The sequence below is a fragment of the Oryctolagus cuniculus genome, chromosome 8, assembly GCF_051225735.1.
Source record: "Oryctolagus cuniculus isolate XC-2025 breed Fujian yellow rabbit chromosome 8, ASM5122573v1, whole genome shotgun sequence".
Lineage (NCBI taxonomy): Eukaryota > Metazoa > Chordata > Mammalia > Lagomorpha > Leporidae > Oryctolagus > Oryctolagus cuniculus.
Window position 1 is genome coordinate 41,267,193 of NC_142874.1, and position 26,624 is coordinate 41,293,816.

Genomic DNA, 26,624 nt, shown 5'->3' on the forward strand with positions numbered 1-26,624 from the left:
AGTGCTTGGGCCCCTGCCACCCACGTGGGAGACCCAGATGGAACTCCAGGCTCCTGGCTGGCCTGGCCCAGCCCCAGCCTCAGCCATTACAGGCCATTTGGGGAGTGAATCAGCAGATGGAAGATCACTCTTGCTGTCCCTCTTTCCCCAAATCAATTAATCAGTCAATCAGAAGAAAACAACAGGAAGCTTACTTGGCTTGGACAGGTCAAAGAATGAGTCTAAGTTTGAGAATATTTATAAGTTATCCAAGTCTATCAGTACTTTTATTTTTTTTTAATTTGCCAGGTAGAGTTATAGACAGAGAGAGAGACAGAGAGAAAGGTCTTCATTCCATTGGCTCACCCCCCAAATGGCCGCTACGGCCAGCGCTGCACTGATCCGAAGTCGGGAGCCAGGTGCTTCCTCCTGGTCTCCCACGGGTGTGCAGGAGCCCAAGCACTTGGGCCATCCTCCACTGCCTTCCCAGGCCACAGCAGAGAGCTGGACTGGAAGAGGAGCAACCAGGACTAGAACCCGGCACCCCAATGGGATGCCAGTGCTGCAGGCAGAGGATTAAGCAAGTGAGCCATGGCATCAGCCCCATCAGTACTTTTGGAATTTCAAAATGCAGGGATAGGGCTCCAGGCTGAGGAACCCAATGTGGGAATTATCACTGCAGGCTTGTGTTTGACGCACACTGGTAACAGTGGCAAGAGGACCACTCAACAGAAGCACCCTATGGAACATTAAAGGAAGATGATACAGGGGAAAAAAAAATCAGGAAACACAGGAGTAAATGGGTCCATTATGCAGACAAAGCAGAGAAAATTATAGCAGAACTATATTTGTGACTTCATACAGAAAACAGAGGTTCTAAAAATGAGAAATACAATGATAAATCAATACCACTTTATGGCATAAAGTACAGGTTGAGCATCACTGACCTGAAATTATGAAATCAAAATCTCCAAAATCTGAAACTTTAATACTAACATGATGCCACAAGTGGAAAATTCCACACCTGACCTCATGAGATGGGTCACAGCACCCACCCTCACACATGTATTATTCATACACTTTTATAATTTGTTTTAAATAATGGCTGTGCTTAAAAGTTAGCTTACAATATACTTGAAAATTTAGGAATCTATTCACTACAAGCCAGTTCCAGCCACCACTGAATTATGTACAAGTTAAAAAAAAAAAAGTATTAGGCACACACTCACATAGTTCAATCTTTTAAAACATTCTTTAACGATCCAATATATGGATATCGCATTCAAGTTTATGATGTTACTTGTCTGGAAATAAATTAAAAGCATCACCATGAGGTGAATCTACATACCAACAGGAGATAAGACTTATTGTTATGTTCATGAATAAAAAGCTGAATACATTTTATTTATTCTTTATTTCTTAAAACAACAAGAAAACCAGGCTTCTTTTTTTGTTCCATTATTTCCAAGTACATTCTGAATCCACAATCATATTTAAAGAGAAGATGAAAACAGAGCAAATACTTTACATGACTGCAATACTACTTAACAGAAGGGGCCAACACTGTGACACATGGGCTAAGCTTATGTCTGCAGTGCCAGCATCCCATGTGGGTACTGGTTCACATCCTGGCTGTTTCTCTTCTGATCCAGCTCTCTGCTGTGGCCTGGGAAAGCAGTGGAAGATGGCCCACGTGCTTGGGCCCCTGTACCCATGTGGGAGACCCAGAGGAAGCTCCTGGCTGCTGGCTTTGGATCAGCACAGCTCTGGCCGTTGCAGCCAATTGGGGAGTAACCAGCGGATGGAAGACCTCTCTCTTTGTCTGTACCTCTCTCTATAACTCTGTCATTTAAATAAATAAATAAATCTTTTTTTAAAAAAAAAGTACATTTTTCATAGTAGGTGATTTTTCTGATTCTTATGTAGGAGAATGCACTTTAAAAGCAGAATTGCCTATAACACAAAGAGAAATGCAATACCAAAAATAGGAGCATGGGGGAGGCATTTGGTGCCTGGGACATGTACATCCCCTATCAGCAGGCCTAGTTTTGAGTCCTAGCTCCTTCACTTCTGCTCAGCTTCCTGCTAATGCACACCCTGGGAGGCAGCAGATAGTGATTCAAGTACTTGAGCTCCTGCCACCCATGTGAGAGCTAGATTGAGTTCCAGCTTCCTGCCTTTGGCCTGATCCAGCCCCAACTATTGAGGCCATTTGGGGAGTGAACCAGTGGATCAAAGATGGATAGTGTCTTCTCCCTCTCTCTCAAACCATATGAAAAAAATATATGTGAGTATGGAACTGACCTAAAGAGGCAGTAGATTATACAACTAAAAAGTGAAAGCTGGGAACCAGCTTCCTGAATCCTTTCAATGGGTATAAGTTTGGGATGAATTAACATGGCAATACCTAGATAAAGACTGTATAGTCACTGCTTCATTCCCAAAGGGTACAGCAAGACCTCTTGAGAGGCAATGGAATGATTCCATGCATCTTAGAACTACATAGGGAGCTTTTCAACACTCCACAGAGACCATGATTTAATTATAGGCCCCAGTAAGTCTTTTAAAAATACTTTTAAAAGCTCACAATATGATTCTAATATGCAGCCAAGTGAGAATCACTGTTATAAGTGTGGCCTGCGGTGCCGCGGCTCAATAGGCTAATCCTCCGCCTTGCGGCGCCGGCACCCGGGTTCTAGTCCCGGTCAGGGTGCCAGATTCTGTCCCGGTTGCCCCTCTTCCAGGCCAGCTCTCTGCTGTGGCCCGGGTGTGCAGTGGAGGATGGCCCAAGTGCTTGGGCCCTGCACCCCATGGGAGACCAGGAGAAGCACCTGGCTCCTGCCTTTGGATCAGCGCGGTGAGCCGGCCGCGGCGGCCATTGGAGGGTGAACCAACGGCAAAAGGAAGACCTTTCTGTCTCTCTCTCTCACTGTCCACTCTGCCTGTCAAAAAAAAAAAAAAAAAAAAAAAAAAAAGATGTTGCCATGTCCTCCACCAATGGCAGTACCAGATACAACATGATATAAAGTGCTATGGGCAAAGATAAATTGGCATCATTAAAAAAAAAAAAAAAAAGCATGGCCTGGGCAAAAGAGGAAGATTAACATGTAAAGATTACCAACACAAATAGCACCTGGTGTACTTTCAACCCCAACCTTTGCTACTCTTTAAAATAAACAGTAAACATTACTATTGGGAAGGATCTACACAATCATTTGGTCCAACCTGTCATACAGATTAAAACCACAAGATACTATTATACACCCATTAGAATGTCCAAAATTAGAAAGACTGCCAAAACAAAGTGTTATCGGCCGGCGCCACGGCTCAAAAGGCTAATCCTCTGCCTGTGGTGCCGGCACCCCAGGTTCTAGTCCCGGTTGGGGCACCAGATTCTGTCCTGGTTGCTCCTCTTCCAGTCCAGCTCTCTGCTGTGGCCTGGGAGTGCAGTGGAAGATGGCCCAAGTCCTTGGGCCCTGCACCTCCATGAGAGACCAGGAGAAGCACCTGGCTCCTGGCTTCGGATCAGCATGGTTCGCCGACCGCAGCGCGCTGCCCGCAGCGGCCATTGTGGGGTGAATTAACGGAAAAGGAAGATCTTTCTCTCTGTCTGTCTCTCTCACTGTCCACTCTGCCTGTCAAAAAAATAAAATAAAAACAAAACAAACAAACAAAAAAAAAAGTGTTATCAAGTATACTAAACTAGACTCATACAATACTGGTGCAAATAAGACTACAGAAGTGCAAAGGACAGATAGAAGAATATTCCCCACAGCTTTAATCACAACAGTCAAAACCTGGAAACAACCTAAATTTCCATCCACTGCACTGTGATACAGTCACACAATAAAGCAATGAGAGAGCTGCTGTTAAAAAAAAAAAAAAAAAAAAAAAACTGGGAAAAATCCCACAGATATAATATGGTCAGCAAATAAAGCCAGAACCAAAGAGTATATACTGTATGATTCAACTGAAAATGAAAACCAATAAGCTAAGACTACAACAGGTAGAATATTGGTTATCTTAGCGGAGGGGAAGTACTGAGCCATGACCTTGAGGTAGAAAACATTTCTTACATAAACACAAAAAAACAAAAACAATAAAAGAAGACACTGATAACCTAGACTTCCTCAAAACTGAAAACTCCTTTTCAAAAGACGCCTAGAAAAATGAAAAGTCACAGAGTGGGAAAAAATAGTTGCTACACATATATGAAAATGATTAATAGTCAAAATATATAAAAAATAACTCCTGTAACTCTATATAAGAAAACCTAAATTTAAAAAGGAACTGTAAGAAATATCACAAAAGAAAATGCATAAATGGCAAAGAACATGAAAGATGCTCAACATCATTAGTTGTCAGGAAACACAAGTAAAAAGTATAATAAAACACAACTACATATCTACTACAAGGGCTCAAATTAAAGACTGACAGGGTGGGAATTTGGTACAATGGTTATGATGTCTTCTGAGATGCTCACATCCATATTGATATATGTTGGTTTGAGTCCTGGCTCTGCTGATTCCAGCTTCCTGCTAATGTGCACCCTGGGAGGCAGCAGGTCCCTGACTTCCAACATGGGAGACATGGAATGACTTCTCAGCTCCTAACCTCAGCCAGCACAGCCCCAGTTGCTGGGAGTAATCCAGCAAATGGGAGATCTCTCTCTCTCTCTCCACCCTTCAAATAAATAAGTAAAATAAACAAATAAAAAGACTACAATACCAAGTGTTAGTGCAGAGCAACTGGAACTTGTACACATTGCTAGAGGGAATATAAAAAGGCACTCACTTTGGAGAACTATTGGGCAATTTCCTGTAAAAGTAAATATAATGGGGCCAGTCCTGTGGCATAGCAGGTGCAGCCACCACCTGAAGCCCCTTATGGGCGTCAGTTCAAGTCCCAGCTGCTCCACTTCCCATTCAGCTCTCTGCTGTGGCCTGGGAAAGCAGTAAAGGATGGCCCAAGTCCTTGGACCCCTGCACACACATGGGAGATCCAGAAGAAACTCTTGGCGCCTGGCTTTGGATCAGCCCAGCTCTGGCCGTTGTGGCCACTTGGGGAGTGAACCAGCAGATGGAAGCCCTCTCTCTCTGCCTCTCTGTAACTCTGATTTTTCAAGTAAATAAATAAATTTAAAAAAAAAAAGTAAATATAACTTGCTTAGCCATTCTATACCTAAGCATTCACCAAAGAGAAATTAAAATATCCAACTTGTGTACATGTATTCAAGGTAGCTTTATTCTCTTAAGAGTCTAAAATTAGAAAGAAAAAAAAAAGTTTATCAGCAGGTTAATGAATAAATTGTGGTTCAATGGATTATTCCACAGGAATAAAAAGGAATGAACTGCTGATGCATGCAACAACTCTTGGTTAATCTCAAAACATTATGTTGAGACAAAATAGCAAGACACAAAAGAATGCATACTATATGATTTCATTTACATGGACTTATAGAACATACAACACTAATTTGTCATGTCACATCAGTGGTTGCCTGGGAGTAGAGTGGTGGGAGAATATGACTACAAGGGGACACAAGAAACTTTAGGGTGATACAAGAAGTCTGTATCTTAATGGTAACTACAGTTTCCCAAGTTTATACATTCATCAAAAGTCATTGGATTATATATTTTAAATGGACATATTTTTCTCACATTAAATTTTACTTCAGTGAACCACTGACTTATTATATTTAATGGCAGAGGACCTATCTTTTCTGCAAGCCCAAAATCCAATAACACAGCAACCGCACCAGTCTGATGACAGATGTGTGTGACCCTGATCATAGCGTCCACACCTACAAAGAGGAAGGGACTGACGCTCTTCAACCCAGCAGCAAAAGAAGTTGTCATTTTCCAAAATACATCTTGACCACAAAAGAATAAATTACTCCAGTATTCTCACTATAAAAATGACTGCATGGTATTTAAGTATGACCTACAAATACACCTGGTGTCTGTTTGTTACAGAATCTGAAAATCCCAAGTACTGCCTCTAAGAAAATACCAAAGTATGGTACAGCACGAAATACAAACATGAAGAAAAAAATCTCTGTGCTTCATCTAGCATCTTTGAAAACAGAAACAGAGGCGTAACTGGTTTGCCAAGTCAGACTTTAGCTAAGTATTATGTATATCTCATCTTTTTTGGCTGCCTATGCTCAGTCCCTTCCAATGTCAGGGAAAGCTTCCACATGAGCCTTAGGGAGAGGCAGAGTCTGCATGTCTTATACAAAAGTTCAAAGTCACAAATAAGCAGGCACATCTGGAACCTGAATGCTCAAGTTCAATTCATGGATCCTCCAGATACTAGCTGTGAACCTTAGGCAAGTTCCAAAAGCTCTCTGTCCTTGTAAAATGACAGTAGTACCTACTCATAGCACTGTCTTAACATAAAATAAAATACAAGTATATACAAAGTACTCAGAAAAGTGCCTAGCCTGTAAGTTCTGTACGAGTGACATTAACATTAGTGTTTGTTCCCAAATTCTAGGGTACTGCCCCATGACCTCAGTTCTGCCAAACCAAAGACACTAGCCCTAAACTTATAATCAAAAACCAATGTCAACCAGGAAGTTGGATGTGCAGGAATCCGCTCCAGGACTGCAACAACCACAGCAAGATCACACTGCGTGGTGAGCAGAGCACCAGCGGCAGCAGCCACTCCTCAGAGCTATTTGGCAATGCATCCTGCTCATGTGGTGCTAAGCAATGGCTGGCCCACTGCTGAGCCATGATTTGGATCAATATTCCCAGGTGTGTGGCCTGGATTCTGGTTTTCTAACCCTCTTGACAACTCTCTACCCTACCCCACATTCTCTTAGTAAACTGCTTTTCCAAGTTAATGATCTAAAACTGCAATATAAAAAGACCCTGACATCAGACTTACAACCAAGAAGTGGATAAACCGAAAAAGGTCTTCTAATACCTTTACAAATGTTTTTGAATATCAAGTGATAACTATAAAATGGTCTAGCAATTTTCGGAAGGTCAGAATGCTATGAAACTTGTTTGACAGCTTCATAGTTCCCTACTCTAATACTCACAGTGATCACTAAAAAGCTGACCTTCATGGAGCAGTTCCTATATGCTAGGCATGGTACTAAAGCATGTTACATGAATTATTTTATTTAACCCTCACTACTGGCCCGTGAGGTGGTTAAGTACTAAAGCCCAGAACAGTTGAAGAATTTAAATAATTAATGCATGCTCTTGCAAATGAAGTCCTAAAAGAACAGTAAAAGCTGATATTTAATAAAGACTTCCCATGTATCATGCACCAGTCTATATGTTTTTTTTTTTAAAGATTTATTTATTTATTTGAATGGCAGAGCGAGAGAGAGAAAGAGACAGATATTTTCCATATGCTGGTTCACTCCCTAAATGGCCAGAGCTGGGCAGATCTGATGCCAGGAGCTTCATCTGAGTCTTCATGGGTACAGGGGCTGAAGTACTTGGGCCAACTTCCACTGCTTTCCTAAGCACATTAGCAGAGAACTGGATTGGAAGTGGAATAGCCAGAATTCAAACCAGTGCCCATCTGGGATGCCAGTGCCACAGGCTACACCACAGTGCTGGCCCATCTGTGTTTTTCATGTTAACTGATATAATTCTACTTTCTTTGTGTGCACTATCTTATTTAACTTCACAATTTTCTGACCTATATACATTATTCCAGTTATACAAGTAAGACAACAGAAAAAATAGAAAATTCATTTAATAACACACAGTCAGCAAGTGACACACTAACATTCAAACCTAGCAGTGTGGTTTAAATTTTTAACCTCTACATTGCATTCCTTCTCCAAAGGTGACTTAAACATATCAATAGGCCCTACCAACCAACACATGTTTGAGTACATATAATTCAGACATTTATATCAAACCCACTGCTTTCTTAAGAGAAACTGTTATTTCTAGTCCCTTTCATGAGGTATGCTAAGAACAGCACCCATCTTAATTTACTGTTACCCTTCACATCCAACAACTTAATACTGAGGCATCAGCCTCCAGTTGTAACATTAGTGCTGTGTTCTGCCAGAGCCCTAGAGACAGCTGTAGCCAGGACCCTCCTACTACTAGCAGTCGGCCGGTGCAGTATCAAACTAGCACACTGGGAATCAGAAGTTCCGGGATACTGAGTTTGTTGAAGAACGACATCAAGTGCTATAATATACGCACTTATAGTTATTGATCCCAACAGCTCAGTGGTTTGAGGCTGAGGGCAGATTTGACCAGAGAACTTTTCAGCAATGTTCAACAGTGTCAAAAGTTGAGAAACTGTAATAGCCTGATGCTACAGGCCCCAAGGGTCTTAACATTTACTCACTTTACAATCATAAACATAGCGCATTTCAACAGTACTAGGTGAGACTAGCTCCACCATACCTGCCTTGGGTGGGACAAATACTTTGCACTGCAGCAGACTTTACCAGCACAATTGCAGTAACGTGACTCATGGAGCTTCTCACAGTTGACCTCTACCTATTTCTCCTGCTGTTTCTCATAACCACACTCCACACTGTCTCCCTACTCTCTTCAAACTCAGCAGAAGATCCAGTAAGTACATCTTCATCCTTAGGATACACAGTAACTCTCCTTCCTGTCAATTCAGTTACTCTCTGCAAACCTTTCTGTGACTGCCCAAGACCCAAGGCTAAAAAAATTCTTCAGGGCAGGCACTGTGGCGCAGCGGGTTAAAGCTCTGGCCTGAAGCACCGGCATACCAAATGGGAGCCGCTTCTAGTCCTGGCTGCTCCTCTTCCCATCCAGCTCTCTACTATGGCCTGGGATAGCAGAAGATGGCCCAAGTCCTTGAGTCCCTGCACCCACATATGAGACCTGGAAGAAGCTCCTGGCTCTTGGCTTTGGATCAGCACAGCTCCAGCTGTTGTGGCCATCTGGGGAGTGAACCAGCAGATTGGAAGACCTCTCTCTGTCTCTACCTCTCTACATAACTCTTTCAAATAGATAAAATAAATCTTTAAAAAAAAATTCTTCAATTTTTTTTTTCTGGGGCCAGCACTGTGGTACAGTTGGTTAAGGTGCCCCCTGCAATGCTAGCATATGGGCACCAGTTTGAGTCCCAGTTACTCCACTTCCCATATAGCTTCCTGCTAATGCACTTGAGAAAGCAACAAAAGATGGCCCAAATGATTGGACCCAAATTATGTGGGAGACCTGGATGAAGCTCCTGACTCCTAGCTTTAGCTTGGGCCAGCCTCGAATGTTGTAGCCTTTCAAACAAATAAATAAATCTGTTTTAAAAATGGCTTTTTTAAAGATTTATTTTTATTTATTTGAAACACACAGTTATAGAGTGGGAGAAGGGAGACAGAGAGAGAGAGCTCTTCCACCTGCTGGTTCACTCCTCAGATGGCCACAATAGCCAGGTCCAGGCCAGACCAAAGACTATGTGGGTGCAGGAGCACCTGGGCCATCTTCCACTCCTTCCCAGGTACATCAGCAGGAAGCTGGATTGGAAGTGGAGCACCCAGGACCCGAACCAGCACCCACATCCCATGTGGCAGCTTCACCAGCTATGCCACCATAGCAGCCCCTGGCACTTTTTAATCCTGAATACATATCTTGACATTAACATAACCAAAGACTTTACATTCTGCAGTTCAGCAATTTTAGGTGAAAATCATATGCAGGGGCTGATGTGGTGTGGCAGATAAAGCCACCACCAGCAACACCAGCATCCTATATGGGCACTCATGTCCTAGCTGCTCCACTTTCAATCCAGCTCCTTGTTAATGGCCTGGGAAAGAAGCAGAAGTTTCTTAAGTGGACGGAAGATCCTTTCTCTCTCTCTCTCTTTCTCTCTGCAACTCTGACTTACAAAATAATCTTAGAAGCCGGCGCCACGGCTCACTAGGCTAATCCTCCACCTTGTGGCGCCAGCACACCGGGTTCTAGTCCTGGTCGGGGAGACGGATTCTGTCCCGGTTGCCCCTCTTCCAGGCCAGCTCTCTGCTGTGGCCAGGGAGTGCAGTGGAGGATGGCCCAAGTACTTGGGCCCTGCACCCCATGGGAGACCAGGAGAAGCACCCGGCTCCTGCCATCGGATCAGCGCGGTGCGCCGGCCACAGTGCACCAGCCGTGGCGGCCATTGGAGGGTGAACTAACGGCAAAGGAAGACCTTTCTCTCTGTCTCTCTCTCTCACTGTCCACTCTGCCTGTCAAAAAATTAAAAAAAATAAAAAATAAAATAATCTTATAAAAAAAAAACCCTAAGGAAAATAGAAAGGCATCATTAACAAACGCTCATACAGAGATGTTGCTGTGGATTCGTTCTGAGAGGAGGAGCGTGGTGGGGGCAAGAGGCGCGAAGTCACCACATAGATCCAGGGAGTCGGGTGAAAGTGGGCCAGAGGCAAGCAGCTCGCAGACCCATTTATTTCATTGCTACAGCAGCTTATATAGCCAAGGCAGCCAATCCGGTCAAGGGGCAGTCTATGCCCTAACCAATCACACCCTGTTGCCAGGCAGTTTACGAAGTCATCCAATCACACCCTGTTGCCAGGCAGGCTCCGTTGTCATGTGGTTTCCAAAACCATCCAATCACAGCCTGTTGCCAGGCAGGCTCCACTGTAGTGTGGTTTCCAAAACCATCCAATCAAAGCCTGTTGCCAGGCAGTTTCTGTTGCCACTGGCCATCTTGGCATGGCCTTCTCATTCCACCACATTTTCCCCTTTTTGTTTATTTTTGAGCAACGGGAGGCATGATTCTTGGCCATACCATTGTTGATCCCGTTTCCATGTGGTCTCCGTACGCAGCTGTGCCTGTCTTAGGCTGTCCCCCAGGGGATCTTACCCGTCATTGACTAACCGGCCCTCAAACGAGAGACCACAGGAGTGCTTGCTCAGATAGGGGTAGGAATGAGGAACAATGGTAATTGGGAATGGCGTGATTGCACACAGGCTGTGGGCCATTTGAGTGGCTGACCAGAGCTAGTGGGGTATAAAGCAGTAGTGGATGTGGCTATGGGCAGTTTCTCAGAGTAGGATGATAGGGCAGGTGCATCCGCTAACAAGGCAGACTCTCAGTCTTGTTCAGCTGGTTCTGGTTGGCTGTCAGTTGCAGACTTGATGTTTCTGGCTGGTACCCAAATGGGCTGTCCCGCATTCTCTGGAAAGACAGAAGCATATCCTCAGCCCTTGGTTAGCAGAAGCCTTTCTAAGGGCGTTGGAATCCAAGGCCTGAATTCTGCATCCACTTTGAGATTAACGACAAACATATGAGTAGGATGGGGTCTAGCATCCTGGGGTGCCTGGGGACTGCCACAAATGTGGAGATCCTCATTGGGTGCAGATGGGATGACCTCGCATGGGTTATTGCCTTGAGGTCATCTAAGTTCATCCCATGAGTATTTGGGGGGTGGGCTGACTAGGCATTGCTGTGGTGTCTGCTACACTGTCATTTTCACTGTCGGAGCTCTCTCTCCCTAAGTCATCAACTGTTGCCTGTGAGGCAGAGGCCTGGAGTGTCAGGCTCTTATCTCTCACAGATTCATTATGTTTGGTAATCTGCACGGGATTCTGAGAGGGGGGTATCTTTCCTATGTTTGAGCGCTTAAGAGCGGCATGCCACGCCAACTCTAGCCAAAGGAAAGACACATACAGCACTGCTGCCATAACAAAGCAAATTCCTAGCACCTCAGTGGCTGATGGCATTATGCAGGGGATTCCCTACATTAGACGAACAGACAGTGGTGTATCAGATCATACGTATGTCCTGTGATTCGTTAGGTCAAGGCCGTATGCCCACACGGTATCTCCGGAGTGTCACCTATCTCGAGTGAGGGAAGATGACTTGGTTCCGAATTGTAAAAATCTTGGGGCCAGCACTGTGGTGCAGCAGGTAAAACCGCTGCCTGCAATGCTAGCATTCCATAAGGAAGCTCCACTGCTCCACTTCAATCTAGCTCCCTGCTAGTGTGCCTTGGAAAGCAGCAAAGGACTGCCCAAATGCTTGAGCCCCTGCACCCACATGGGAGACTTGGAGGAACCTCTTGGCTCCTGGATTCAGCCCTGGCCTTTGTGCCCATTTGGGGAGTGAACCAGCGGATGGAAGATCTCTCTCTGTTTCTCTCTCTCCCTCTAACTTTGCCTTTCAAACTCTTAAAAAATGCAAAAGAAAAACATACCAGGAATAAATTTCTTATATTACATTGCATTATTAGTGGCAAAACTTAGTTTCTAAGAAGCTTAGAAACAACAAAGCAAACTTTCTATATAAGATATAAAACAACTTGATCTTAGCTTTAGAGTTTCACAATAATATAAGGGACTGAATCTTCTAAGATACACATTGTGCTTTGATCCAGTTTATCACTAAGCAAGCCCAAATGAAGTGGCATATTATTAAGCTTAAAGTTTTTATGGTTGTTTCCTAAATCTACCACAAAAGTCTTCTGAAAATGCAATGAGAAGTACTGTGAAGTATTTCCAAATCTCAGGTCATTGACTGCTTATATTCAAGTATTTTGTTCTGCTATCAAGTAGTTATAGTTCTTTCCAACTAAAAGAATTCTTAATTTCAGTCAATTCTATACAAAGGACAGTGAAAACAGCAAACAGAGTGAAAGAAGAGAAGCCACAAATATCCAACTCTAATTGTTCTAGTTATGGCTTCAGACAATGAAAGTTGCAGTGCTTAGTGGACTAATTATGCATTTCAACAGAGACCATATTTTGTTCCATTACCAAAAAGCACAAATGCCTTCTGTGTCAGAAGAAATTATTCAGATTTTTGTTGGCCTACAAAAAGAAAGTAATTCTATTAAACTCATAAATCAGTCTTTGACACCTTCTTCTGTATTGGGCCTTCTTTTTAAAATGGTTAATCTTTTAATACAAGGTGTTAATTCAACATGGTTCCAAGGTATTAGGTGAAAAGGGGTCACACAAAGTTGCAGAAGAACTAATTAAGGTATCAACACACATGGATTTAAGGTCAAGCTCCGCTCCTATTTACACTTCATAGAAATCACTTCACTTCTGTGACTCCTTTTTCTCACTTAGGAGATTTTTTCCCTCACCTACATAGTATACAGCTATTGTGAGAATCAAATGTGAACTACTTTATAATATGAAAATATCACATTAAGACATTATGATAGCATATTGATTTCAGCTCAAAACCAAAAGGACAAGTACTAGAGTAGTCCTAAAAAAAAAAAAAAAAAAAAAAAAAAAAAAAAAACTGGCATAAAGGGAGCATTCCTAATCTAAAAATCTGAAATCCAACAGTTTCTAAGCAACAATATGATACTGTAAGTGGAAAGTTTCATACCTGACCTGACCTGACAGGTTGCAGTCAAAACACAGGCACAGTAAAAAATACTGAATGAAATATACTGAATGAAATTATCTTCAGGTTATATATATAAAATGTATGTGAAGCATAAATGAATTCTGTGTCTAGACGTGGTTCCTATCCCGATATCGTATTATGTGTACATGCAATACAAATATTCTAAAACCCAAAACAATCAGAAATCTGAAGCATTTCAGGTCCCAAGCATCTCAGATGAGGAGCACTCAACCTGTGTTTCCCAACACAGCTATTCTCCGTAACCGTCACTACGGACACCCTAACTACACATTTCTAAAACAGACCAGGGGGGCCGGCGCTGTGGCATAGTGGGTAAAGCCGCCTGCAGTGTCAGCATCCCATATGGGTGCTGGTTTGAGACCCCGCTGCTCCACTTCTGATCCAGCTCTCTGCTATGGCCTGGGAAAGCAGCAGAAAATTGCCAAGTCCCTGGGCCCCTGCACCTGTGTGGGAGACCTGGAAGAAGCTTCAGATCAGCCCTGCTCTGCCTGTTGCAGCCATTTGGGGAGTGAACCAAAAGATGGAAAATCTCTCTCTCTCTGTAACTTTACCTTTCAAATAAATAAATAAACCCTTGAAATCTTAAAAAAAAAAAAGACCATGACCAACAGAGTTCAAATATGATTATTATTATGTTATGATTTATAGTCTTGGTTATTTCCCATTCATTCTACCTTAGCAATTTCATAGGAAGGTAACTCTTGAATCTATTATAAATGAATGAAGAAAGCAAAATCTAGATAATTACTGAAACCAAATGACCAGTATATGAGCACCATTTACTATTTCAATTTTTTGGTTTTTTTTTTTTTTCTTGGAGTATGTTGCAAACTTGTTTTAATCCATTGATGTCAATCCTGAGCTTGTCTTGTATTTTCATCTACCTGTTACCTACATAGTGCCTTTCAAATCTGCCCACCTTTCTGATCTTTTGCCTGTCACTCTCCTTTCTATGCCAAGCCAATCTTAACTGCTAGCTGCTCCAGAACTGCATTCCCGCCACTCTTCCCTCCCTCTCCCGCAGTTCCAGCCACAGAACCCTCCACCAGTCCTCTAACTTCCCAATCCTATGTTTGCTCGAGGGGTTACCTCTGAAAGGTTCTTACTCCCAGGTTTACACTCAGATTTCTCCTCAAACATCCTCTGCCCAGCAGACCCGTCCTTGAGCATCCTTATTAATTAGCACTCTTCATCACTCCTCCTACCATGTTTTAGAACAGTAAACACTACAGTTTGTTATACAGCAACCTGGGCATATCTTTACTATGCCTGCCACCTCCTCACCGTCAACACTGTAAAAGTCAATCGTTCAACTTGGCAGTCAAAATCCTTCCATGGGGGCCGGCGCCGTGGCTCACTTGGTTAATCCTCTGCCTGCAGTGCCGGCATCCAATATGGGTACTGGGTTCTAGTCCTCATTCCTCCTCTTCCAGTCCAGCTCTCTGCTGTGGCCCGGGAGGGCAGTGGAGGATGGCCCAAGTGTTTGGGCCCCTGCACCTGCATGGGAGACCAGGAGGCTCTTGGCTTCGATCAGCACAGTGCTGGCCATAGCAGCCATTTGGGGAGTGAAGGAAGACCTTTCTCTATGTCTCTCTCTCTGTCTATAACTCTACCTATCAAATAAAAAAAAAAAAATCCTTCCATGACCTGAACTATCTTTTTCCCACCACTATGCTTCTTCAGATACTCTACTAAATTGAACTTTACTATATATATATATATATTATATATATATATTATATACATATAATTTCTTTAGGCCTTTGGTCTAAAGGGACCATCATCACTCACATGCTCAAATGCATATACCTCCACTGGTATTCCTGGCTGGCGCTCCTCAGAACTGCCACAATTCATAAACTGTACCATCCATTATTATTCTGCATTTTATTTGAAACTTTCCTCTATTAGGCTACTATTTCTTCTTGTGAGCAAATCTGATCCATAAAACCAGAGGTACAAGTTAACAGAGCAATAAATGGGGGTTTTTTTAGTTAATTTTTTTCTTTATTTATTTGAAAGGCAAAGACAGGCAGAGACTGAGACAGACTGACAGAGGTTTTCCACCCACTGTTCACTTTCCAAATGTCTCCGACAGACAGGCCTGAGGCAGGCCAAAGCCAGGAACTCCAGCTAGGTCTCTCACACAGGTGGCAGGGATCAAATCCTTGCGCTATCTATCACCTGCTGCCTCTTAGAAGGAAGCCGGAATTGGAAGAGGAGCCAGGACTCCTGATCATTTGCCTTTTTTTTTTTTTTTTCTTTCAATTGTTATAGTACTCCCTGTGGATGCTGCACATTTGGGTATAGCTAAAAAGGGGGAATACCCAATATGGAGTTTAATGCTAATTTATAGACAAATCTGAACAATCCATTACTTAGCAGTGGCTTCCTTCAGATCACTGTCATATAAGCTTCACACTCTGTTGAGCAGGAAATTTCCAGTTTGGCACCTATGACATTGACACAGACAAAACAACTGGCAATCCCAGCATTCGCTGTGCTATCAATCTTTCATGAGCTCACATGCATCAAACTTCCCCTGATCATCTCTCAATAGTGTAGATTCAGAGATCTGATCACAGAAAATCAAATCCATGAACTAAGAAAATTACAGGGTACATAATTCTCTAGTTTCTCAGGACTACATATAGCTACAAAACCACTTTACCAAATAAACAGCCAAATTATTTTAAATCATAAAGAATGCTGAATCCTCTGCAATTAATACATATTTGCCAAACAGAAATCATCTTTGACTTTTAGGCTAAAAGAAAATTATCTAGCTCTAAATCCTACGTAAAGCTTGCCACACAGATTCATGGTATCTTGGCTTAATTAAAGAACTATTGTGCATGGCATTGTCCCATATACAGAAGTGGCAAACTGGTACAAAAACATTAACCGGAGTCAGAAGACCCAGTTGTCTTCCAGCCTTACCAATTCTAAGTTGGTAACTACCTTTCTTGAAAGTCAAATCTGTTCAACAGAAAAAGAAAAGAAAAAAGTTTTTCTACTTGTCTAGTTATACTGAATTACTCTAAGGATCAAGATGGGACAATATGAAAGTGTTAAGTTCAGGCTCTAAAAGCACTTTAATCTAATCAGGGAGAAGACTATACACAAGTAAAAAAAAAATTACAAGAAACTATGGTAGTCACTACACCGCAAAGAACACATCTTTATTCTTGAAATACACCGGAGGGAACAAATTTACAATTTATGAGTAGAATCAATATCACAATAAGAAAATAATACAACATGACCACATGGATTTATCCCAGGAGCACAGGATCAAGAGAATCAATTAGGATACCTATAAATATATATTATATTCATAAATCTAAGAGAAAACATGATTTTCTTCACACACACTGAGTGGAAATGTACTTGGCAAAATTCAATATTCATTCAAAATTCAACACTCAGGGAAATAGGGATTAAGAGGTACTTTCTGAATATAAAATAGATATATATTTTAATCCTATAACCATTTTCTATTTTATATAAAGAAATAGCAAAGGGATTTCCACTGGTATCAGGAGTAAGGCAAAGATACCCACAATTTCCACTACTACTCAACATTGTACTAGAGGTATTAACTGATCTAATGTTAAGAAAAATCAATTGAAAGAATAATAGGGGCTGGCATTGTGGCGTAGCAGGTAAAGCCGCCACCTGCAGGGGGGCTTCCCATATAGGTGCCAATTCAAGTCTCAGCTGCTCCACTTCTGATCCAGCTCTCTGTTTTGGCCTGGGAAAGCTACAGAAGATGGCTCAAATCCTTGGGCCCCTGTACCCATGTGGGAGACCTGGAAGAAGCTCCTGGCTCCTGGCTTCAGATAGCACAGCTCTGGCCATTGTGGCCCTCTGGGGAATGAACCAGCAGGTGGAAGATCGATCTCTCTCTCTCTCTCTCTCTCTCTGCCTCTGCCTCTCTGTAACTTTGCCTTTCAAATAAGTAAATAAATTAAAAAAAAAAAAAAAAAGTAAAACTATTCTGTATTTGTAGATAATATGATAGTATGCTTGAATAAAGTCCCAGGGAATCAATGGGAAACTAACTCAAAAATAAAAGAATTCTGTAAAGTCAGAAGATACAAAATCAACATGTAAAAATCAATAGTCTTCATATACAAAAGTAATAATCGGTACAAAATGGCAAAGAAAATCCCATTTACAATAACAGTGAAGATTAAATATTTAGGAATAAACTAAGTAGTGCGTAAAACCCATATGCAAAAAAATTTAAACACAAGACACTAAAGAAGACTTGAGCAAAAGAAAAAGACAACCCTGATTCTTGGACAGGATGACAACATCCAATGACATAAAAAAACAAGGCAGCATCTCAGTACTCATAAAATACTCAGAACATCCTACATATCTGTAGAGAAATGACTGAATAACTATAGTACATCTACCTATGCAACCGTGGAGAACACAGAAAACGTCTCTGTATCTGCGACAGAGAATTCCGGGGCTAACGGCATTCATGCCTTCACCGCAGCTTTGCTTCTTGCGGTTTCAGTTACCTATGATCAAGAGCAGTTTTAAAATATCAAATAAAAATCTCCAGAAATAATTCCTGGCTTTCATCTGACAATTGTGGTGAATTCCCACGCCCTGTCAGAGTCCTTGCCGGGGCACAAACATCCCTTTGTCCAGTGCATCCATGCCTCCCACATTACATTCAGCCACTTGGCAAATGTCTCAGTGATCAGACTGTCCCAGTATCACAGCATCACACATTCAAGTAACCCTAATTTTATTTAATAATGGCCCCAAAGCACAAGAGTAGTGGTGCTGCCAATTCAAGTATGACAAAGAGAGGCCATAAAGTGCTTCATGAGGGGCCATCTTTGTGGTACAGTGGGTTGGGCCACTGCCTACAACGCTGGCATCCATATGAGCTCCAGTTTCAATCCTGCCTGCTCCACTTCCAATCCAGCTCTCTGCTGATGCACCTGGGAAAGCAGAAGAGTGCTTGGACCCTCCCACCTATGTGGGAGGCCCAGATGGAGTTCCAGGCTCTTGGTTTCAACAAAGTCCAGTTCCAGTCATTGTAGTCATTTGAAGAGTGAATCAGCTGATACAAGATCTCTTTCTCTCTCTGTCTCTTCCCTTCTCCCTCTCTTTCCCTCTAATACTGCCTTTCAAATAATCTTTTTAAAAAAAAAAAGTGCATTTAAGTGAAAAGGTAAAAATACAAGATATTTTGAGAGAAAGACCACAATCACATAACTTTTATCACACTACAGTATAATTGTTCTATTATTAGTTATTATTCTTTTACTGTGCTTTATTTATAAAGCACGCTTTATCACAAATATGTACATGCACAGGGGAAAATAACAGCATATGTCGGGTTCTGCATTATGAGAGGTTTCAGGTTATCTATTGGAGGTCTTGGAACATATTCTCTCAGGGGAGTCTACTACACTGTTAATTGAAAAAAAGCCAACTGAATAAAGAAAAAGAAAAACCTATGGTATACTACACTTATGTAAGAATAAAAGGGGATATTAAAAAAAAAAGTTTCTGCTCATTGGACAAGAAGAAATACAACAAGGATAAGCCACAAACAAGGGAGACAGATTACCCACAGGAGCAGATGAGAAAAGGGTGGAAAGCAGTGGGAAATGGAACAAGGCAGGGACAAGAAGGGGGTATACACACACACACACACTTTGTAATAATCCTGACTCTTAGAAGCATAGGAATTTTCATGTATCCTTCAAAAATAAAAATTTCATTAAAATCAAACAACTAAAGCTATCCAGGATATGGTGGTAACTCAAAATAGTATAGGGACAGCACCAAATGAATCTAATCTCTATCATTATAAATTAACAACCCAGGAAAAGGTAGGAGAAGAGAGAAGAATGTAGATACCGAGACCTGGATTTCTCATTGTTACAGAAAAAACTTATAAATAAAGAGAAATGTTCAAATGAACCCTATGGCATTGAACTGGAATTAAAATACAACTCATGGTTTTTAATATATGTATAAGCATGCATGAGTTGACTTTCCTAATCCTGTCCACTGTGACCTAGAAGCAATGACATTCCAGTAACAAGAAGTACCGGATCTTGGTCTCTAAATACCATTCTCCAATAAAGAACCAAGGCTCTTTTAATAAGGCTAGGGCAGGAAAATATACAAGACAAGGCTGGAACATCTCCTAATATAGAAAATAAGAAAATTTAAAACACAAGTTTTGTAGAAAGAACCCAGGAATCAACCAGGAGACCCTAATGGTCCACACTAGAAAAAAAAAGCATCATCAACTGAAGACTGGATAAAGAAATTATGGGATATGTACTCTATGGAATACTACAATGGTTAAAAAAAAAAAAAAAAAAACATGAAATCCAGGGGCCAGCGCCGTGTCTCACTTGGTTAATCCTCCACCTGCATCGCCGGCATCTCATATGGGCGCCGGGTTCTAGTCCTGGTTGTTCCTCTTCCAGTTCAGCTCTCTGCTGTGGCCTGGGAGGACAGTGGAGGATGGCCCTAGTCCTTGGGCTCCTGCACCCGCATAGGAAACCAGGAAGAAGCACCTGGCTCCTAGCTTCGGATCAGCACAGCACCAGTCGTAGCAGCCATTTGGGAAGTGAACCAACAGAAGACCTTTCTCTCTCTCTTTCTCTCTCTCTCTCTCACTGTCTATAAATCTACCTGTCAAAATAAAAAAAAAAAAATGAAATCCAGTCATTTGCAACAAAATGGATGAAGCTGGAAAACATCATACTTAGTGAAATAAGCCAGTCCCAAAAGGACAAATACTATATGCTCTCCCTAATCTGTGATAACTAACAGAGCATCTAAAAGGAAATCCATAGAAGTGAAATTGACACTTTGAGAAGCAATGACTTGAACAGCCCTTGTCCTGACTGTTGAGAAACAGTTCTATTTTTTTTTTTCTTAATGGAGAATGGGAATGGGAGAGAGAGGAGGAGGTGGTGTGGAAGTCAGAGCAGGATGGCGGGTATGATGGGTAGAATCACTATATTCCTAAAGTTGTACTTATGAAATTTGTACTCATTAAATAAACGGTTTCTTTGGGGAAAAAAATCATAGAATAAATATATATAGAATGGAAAGAAGAAACTGAATCACCATCAGAGACAAACATCACTAATGGTACATGCAAGATGCATTTGATTGATAGATGCTAAAATTACAGGGCCAAAGTATGAGGAGAAACAGGATTTGCCGTCCCCAAATATCTCCCACAAGATACTTATCAGATGGGGCCGGTACTGTGGCATAGAGGGTAAAGCTGCCACCTGCAGTGCCGGCATCCCATGTGGGTGCCGGTTCCGGTTCTAGTCCCGGCTGCTCCATTTCTGATCCAGCTCTCTGCTATGGCCTGGGAAAGCAGTAGAAGATGGCCCTGCACCTGCATGGAAGACCCAGAAGAAGCTCCTGGCTCCTGGCTTCAGATTGACGCAGCTCCGCCATTGCAGCCAATTAGGGAGTGAATCCGCAGATGGAAGACCTCTTTCTCTCTGCCTCTCCTCTCTCTGTGTAACTCTGACTTTCAAATAAATAAATAAATATTTTAAAAAAAAAATACCTATCAGCTAAAAAGGGAAAAGGTGCAACTTCACAGTGGAAAAACATTAAACCCAATTTAACCAAGTCACAAGTAATTAGACATACTGATATGATGAACTGCTTAATACTCAAATAATGAATCGAGATGGACATAACAATATTTTTCTGGTATTCTTGCCAAAAATGCCAAAGCTTGCTCCAATCACAAGAAAATATCAAACAGTAACTAGGAGACATTCTAAAATGTAACTGATTAGTATCCTTCCAAAGTCATGAAAGACAAGCAAAGTATCAGGAACTTATAGACTGGTAGACTACAGAGAAATACCTAAATTCAATGTGGGTTTCTGGATGGGATTCTGGAACAGAAAAAGGACAGGAGTTGAAAATTTGCTTTAATTCTAAGCAGGTTTGTAGATTAATTAACATTACAGCAATGTTAATTTCCTACTTTGATAATTGTGGTTACATATAACGTTAGCACTAAGGAAAATATGCGTGTACTATTTTTTAACTATTATGAAGGTCTAAATTTGATCAAAATGAACGTTTTCAATAACTAAGAAATACTGAGCAATGGTAGAGGAATTACCCTTAGATGGAAGGAAGAAATCGCTTCCACTGTGCCAGAATGGAAGGAGGAAGGAACCTCAAGAGACAGTGAAGAGTGAGACGAAAAATGAGAGGAGGTTAAAGCAGTTCTTGCTGTCCTCTACTTGGGAAACAGGAGCTAGCATCAGCTCTCCTACGTTAAACAGTAGCTCCAATTAGGAAAGTATACCACCATCATCCAGCTCTAGAGAAGACCAAATAACCCAAGACAGACAGGAAGACACCGAATTGGACTTCAGAAAATGACAGACAGGTACTCGATCTGTGGTATTCATATTGTTAAGCACTCTGATTAACTTCACATTTTTAAAAAAGATATGCTCGCTCATAATTGATATTTACCTTCATGGGAGTGATATTTAAAAAGCTGACTTCTAATCTGTGCAATTCAAGATACACATTTTCTGACCTTTATACAAATTCAGTTATCTCTAAAAGTTTTCTTTAAAAACAGGATGATGAATTACTGCTACAAACTCCCATGAATGTTTAGGCCTTGCAGCTCTGTTAAACTGGAATCCAAAAATGTCTTAAGTCATCACTGGGGTTTTACATCTATGAACCAGTCAAAGGCATGCATTAACTAATGAGTGTAAAGACCAAAGGCTTACAAAGTGAATTACTAATTGGAATTTGTAAAAATACATAATTAATATCCCCTGATGTTATGATTCACCTAACTGTTCAGGGCTGTTTTGATTTTATTATATAAACAAACTTCTGATTTCTACAAAACCAAATAGAATACACTTATCCAAAAGGAAACCATGGAAGAACTTTTATCAGATTTTACCAGGTAAGAATTCTAGGCCGGCGCCACGGCTCACTAGGCTAATCCTCCACCTAGTGGTGCCAGCACACCGGGTTCTGGTCCCAATCGGGGCGCCGGATTCTTTCCCGGTTGCCCCTCTTCCAGGCCAGCTCTCTGCCATGGCCCGGGAGTGCAGTGGAGGATGGCCCAAGTGCTTGGGACCTAAACCCACATGGGAGACCAGGAGAAGCACCTGGCTCCTGGCTTCGGATCAGCACGATGCGCCAGCCACAGCGCACCGGCCGTGGCAGCCATTGGAGGGTGAACCAAGGGCAAAAGGAAGACCTTTCTCTCTCTCTCTCTCACTGTCCACTCTGCCTGTCAAAAAAAAAAAAGAAAGAAAAGAAAAACACTGTTTTGGCAGCCTGCATCCCACATTAAAGTCCTTGGGCGGGGGCTAGCACCACAGCTCACTAGGCTAATCCTCTGCCTGTGGCACCGGCACCCAGGTTCTAGTCCCAGTCGGGGTGCCGGATTCTGTCCCGGTTGCTCCTCTTCCAGTCCAGCTCTCTGCTGTGGTCCGGGAGGGCATTGGAGGATGGCCCAAGTGCTTGGGCCCTGCACCTGCATGGAAGACCAGGAGAAAGCACTTGGCTCCTGGCTTCGAATCGGTGCAGTGCGCCAGCCATAGCGGCCATTTGGAGGGTGAACCAATGGAAGGAAGACCTTTCTCTCTCTCTCTCACTGTCTATCTAACTCTGCCTGTCAAAAAAAAAGTCCTTGGGCGGGCCAGCACTGTGGCATAGCGGGTAAAGCCACCGCCTCCAGTGCCGGCATCCCATATGGGCACCAGTTCGAGTCCCAGCTGTTCAACTTCCGATCCAGTTCTCTACTATGGCCTGGGAAAACAGAAGATGGCCCAAGTCCTTGAGTCTCTGCACCCCCATGGAAGATCCGGAAGAGGCCCCTGGCTCCTGGCTTCAGATCAGCGCAGCTCTGCCCAATGTGGCCAATAGGGGAGTGAACCAGCGAATGGAAGACCTCTCTCTCTGTCTCTTTCTCTCTGCCTCTCTTCTATGTGTGTAACTCTGACTTTTAAATAAATAAATAAATCTTTTTTAAAAAGTCCTTGAGCTCAAGGTTCAGCTCTACTTCCAATTCCACCTTCCTGCTAATGTACACCTTGGGAGAGAGCAGGTGGTGGCTCAAGTACTTGGGTTACTGCCACCCACGTGGGAGATCCATTTGGGGTTCTAGACTCATGGCTTCATCCTGGCCAGCCTCGGCTGTTATACACATTTGGGGAGTGAACCATCTGTTGATGGAGAATCTCCCTTGCACAACTTTCTGTGTGTGTGTATGTGTGTGTATCTTTCTCTTCGTAGCTCTGCCTTTCAAATCAAAATAAATAAAACTATTTTTTCAAGATTTACTTTATTTATTTGAAAGGCCTAGCAACAGAGAGGGAAGACAGAGATATCTTCCATCTACTAGTTCACTCCCCAAACGGCCAAATCAGCCAGGGCTGGGCTCAGCTGAAGCCAGGATCCCAGAACTCCATCTGGGTGTCCCCACGTGGCTGGCCAGGGGCCAAGACCTTGGGCCATTTTCCTCCCTTCCCAAGCACACTGGCAAGGAGCTATTTGAGAAGTGGAGCAGCTGGGACTCAAATTAGCACTCCAATATGGAATGCAAGCATCGCATGCAGCAGCTTTATCCACTGCCCTACACCACCAGTCCCTAAATAAAACTTTACATACAGTAATTCCCAATTACTTGGAGTAATGAGAAACAATGTAAGAGTCAACCTAACTGATATTCAACTATGCCCATCTGCACCACCATAACTGATATTTAACCAAGTAACAAAATCAGCTGCTTGCAGGAATCTTTTTATTTTCACTATTCATATTGTGTAACAGAGAAACTAATGAGAAGTACAAAGGACTAAAGGCAGCAAGCAGGGATGAAAGGGAAAGTTATACAGAATGCGATACCAGGGGAGGTTGGAGAACTCTTCATTGTTAAGGAGTTTCACTTTTATGCCAGAAGCAATGAGAGGGCACATTAGGAGACAAAGCAGGACAATGACAATCAGATGTGTTTTTAAACAAATTCGTGAGTCTTTGGGATGGGTAACAGATTAGAGAGGAGCCAAAAGAGAAGAGAGCAGACAAGAATGGAAGAAGCTGTGGAATTGTCTGGCAAGATGATGTTAACACACTTAAGCAGTGGTCGGTAGTCATGGAAACAGGAAAAAACAGATTTAAGAGACATTTAGAAACTAAGATTAACAAAAGTTGTTGACCTACTTCATGTGTGAGGAAGAATGCGGGAAGGCTCACACATTTTCTGGACTTTATAATGCAAAGATAATGGCATACTTCACTGAAAAAAAGGACAGTAAGTGATGTTTTAGGATTTTGGTGGAGAAGGAGGGAGAAATCAGTTTCATTCTAGACACACTACATTTGAGCTATCTTTAAGGTATTTAAGAGAAGGTGTCGACTAGACAGCAAGATACAGATCTACAGCTCAAAGGAGATAGAAAACCCTCAAGCCCCTGGAAAAGCTGACATTTTTATCCTAGACAAGCAGCTAACTATAATCCCCAAATAGCCAAGAAAAACGTTAAGACTTTGACCATCTGGATTTAGTTAGAACAGAAAGCTTAGAGAAAACGTGGCAATAACATTTCATCAACTAAAATTTTTAAAAACTTGCTAGGCACCAAAGAAAACATTTTTATAATCTTAGTTCTACGGTATAGGCAAGTTTTAGCAGGACTGGACAATGCTGTTGGTCATGCTCTAAATCTGTACTGCCCAATGAAGTAGCCACTATCCTCTGTGGTTACTAAAACGTACTGGTGCAAACTTTTTTTTATTTTAACTTAAGCCGTCACATGCAGTTAGTAGCTACAGTATCAGGCAGCAAGCTTACAACTTCCTCATGTATTTCAACTGTTCCCAACAACTACTTTTCAACTATTTTTCAAATTAACTGGGAAACAGTGTAAGAGATGGAAAATTGAGAAAACAGAAATTTTTCATTCCATCTGCTTATTGATTTTTATTTCAAGAATATATAATATAGTACTTTAAAATGTTTAAAAGTACTATGTAGTACAGAAAAATGGGGAAACACACACACAAAAAAATCATCTAAAAGCCTATCTTTAAGAAAGAGTCTACAATTAACATTTACCACATATAAAGAGGAGCTATATTTTTAACCCTTTTGTTATGAGTACCTTGTAGCAACAATGGCCCATATTACTCTGAGTTATGCCACCTTTCTCTTTGACACCCACCCTCTCCCCCACCAAGGCCTCAAAAATCCTCTCAGAGGGCCATTCTCTCTAGAACTACCTGAGGAGCTGCCACTGGGGCACAGCAGGTTAGAAGCCCTGGCCTGAAGCGCCAGCATCCCATATGGGCAACCCATTCGAGTTCCGGCTGCTTCTCTTTGCATCCAGCTCTCTGCTGTGGCCTGGGAAAGCAGTGGAGGATGGCCCAAGTGCTTGGGCCCCTGCACCCACATGGGAGACCCAGAAGAAGCTCCTGGTTCCTGGCTTTGGATTGGCGCAGTTCCAGCCATTGTGGCCATCTGGGGAGTGAATCAGTGGATGGAAGACCTCTCTGTCTCTACCTCTCTCTGTAACTCTTTCAAATAAATAAAATAAATCTTAAAAAAAAAAAAAAAAGAAAACAGAACCCTACCTGAAAACTACCTAACTCCCGTTGCCTACCTCCCTCACCAGTGCCACCAGCAGCATCCCCTGAGGAACCCACACGAGACCCCAATCTCTATGCCCAATTATTTAGGCCATACAGTAAAAGGACCACAAGCTTCAGAGTCGGACAACTTCGATTCCGAAGCCTATGCTTCTCCTTTGACTAGCTGGCTGAACTCAGACTATCAATTTCTGACTTTCACACATATTTCTCCATTTGTTAATTAAAAAAAATACATCTAGTAACATATATAGTAGCTCCAAAGCAATGCCCAGCCACAGCGTCACTCAATACTAACTATTATGGGGTTTCACATGCCTTGCACTGCCCTAGAGACTAAAGGAAGGACTATGAAGTCAAGCAGATGGGGTCCTGGCTACCCTAGAGGGGACAGGCCCCTGGCTTAATCTCTCCAACCCAAGCTTTGAGTTCCTGACCCACCCCTTGTTAAGTGTTTGACCTTATACAAAGCACCTGACCTAAATTTCAATTTTTTCTTTTCCAACATGATAACATGATCTGCTCTACCTATCTGACAGGGCTGTCAAATAAAATGAAAACATATGTGAAAGCGCCTTGTCAATTATTACATACTAAACAAACAGAAGGTATTAAACCCTCCTTAGGCCAAA

At 42.2% G+C, this 26,624-nt stretch overlaps 1 protein-coding gene across 36 annotated transcripts in view; it reads right to left on the minus strand.

The window, feature by feature from the left end:
• Positions 1-26,624, minus strand: part of ARFIP1 (ARF interacting protein 1) — a 123,332-nt gene that overhangs the window by 90,655 nt on the left and 6,053 nt on the right. The gene's annotated exons all lie outside the window — the stretch shown is intronic.